The sequence below is a fragment of the Octopus bimaculoides genome, chromosome 2 (genome assembly GCF_001194135.2).
Source record: "Octopus bimaculoides isolate UCB-OBI-ISO-001 chromosome 2, ASM119413v2, whole genome shotgun sequence".
NCBI classification, from domain to species: Eukaryota; Metazoa; Mollusca; class Cephalopoda; order Octopoda; family Octopodidae; genus Octopus; species Octopus bimaculoides.
The window spans coordinates 148,058,475-148,059,734 of record NC_068982.1 but is presented as its reverse complement, the minus strand read 5'-3'; positions in this window follow the sequence as shown (position 1 = coordinate 148,059,734).

Below are 1,260 nucleotides of genomic sequence, written 5' to 3'. Positions count from 1 at the left end.
ATATATATATATATATACATACATAGACAAATACTCATATACGTATACATATGCATATTTTTGTTTGTGGTTTTTGTATTTCAAGATTTACATACTTACACACACCCACACACACACATACACATGCGCGCGCGTGTGATTGCGTGTGTGCTTAGATATTTGCGATCAAAAGTTAGCGAAATATGGTAGAGAAAAATAGCAATCGAATACCAAATGTAACGTAAAATATAGCGTTTTATTGAAGCTGAAAAACTTCACAATATTCCAAGTTTCAAGTAGCCGATCATCAGACAGGGGTGAACATCTGGAACAATGCATTGGTTTATGAATGTTTATATATGTTACAATGATAATTACTTGGTAAATCATGAAATAAACATTTTAAGCTGATTTGATGGGGTTTATGACGTTTCATTGTTAATAGAGTCTGTTGGATTTGACTGCCGACGAAAACATGTAAGCATTCAAAACTAGTAAGATAAATTGGAATAAATCAGTATAAAACGAATGGTATTGCATTGGTGCAGGATAACAATCCTAAAATTTGCAACATAGGAAAATTTGCAAGCAAAAATTATTTTAGTATTTAAAAATTTACGAAAAGTGTACGGTACAAGTTGTAAAAATATCATTAAAGATAATTTAAACTAGACCAAAACGTACCGTAAAAAAAAAATGAATAAGTTTGTTAAAGTGAAATCAATACTGCTGGAAGAATGCAACAATGATCCTTCCTGTGCGCTCTAAGCGCATGCTCATTTGTATTTAGGGAAATTATAATCTTGTTATCTTTTGCGTACACCCGCAAATAAATTTGTGAAACCTTTACACAAAAGAATCCAGGATATATGCATCATTAACCATGTACAATATGTATGACAAATTATGTGTTTATCGCGATAGATAGATAGATAGATAGATAGATAGATAGATAGATAGATAGGTTGTAGACAGCCAGATAGACAAACAGACCGACAGATGTATAGATAGGTTGTAGACAGCCAAATAGACAGACAGATAGATACATAAAGATAGATAGACAAAACTTACTTGGAAAAGGATGCCTGCCTTTCGATCATATAATGATATAAATAATATATAAATATATGCATATATCCATATATATATATACATACCTACATCTATATGTATACATACATGCATATATGGGTACAGGTCATCAAAAAAAAAACGCTAGGCACAATGAGAAACGAAAACATAAAAGCGAAAACATAGAAAACGAACTTTTTTTCGAACAAC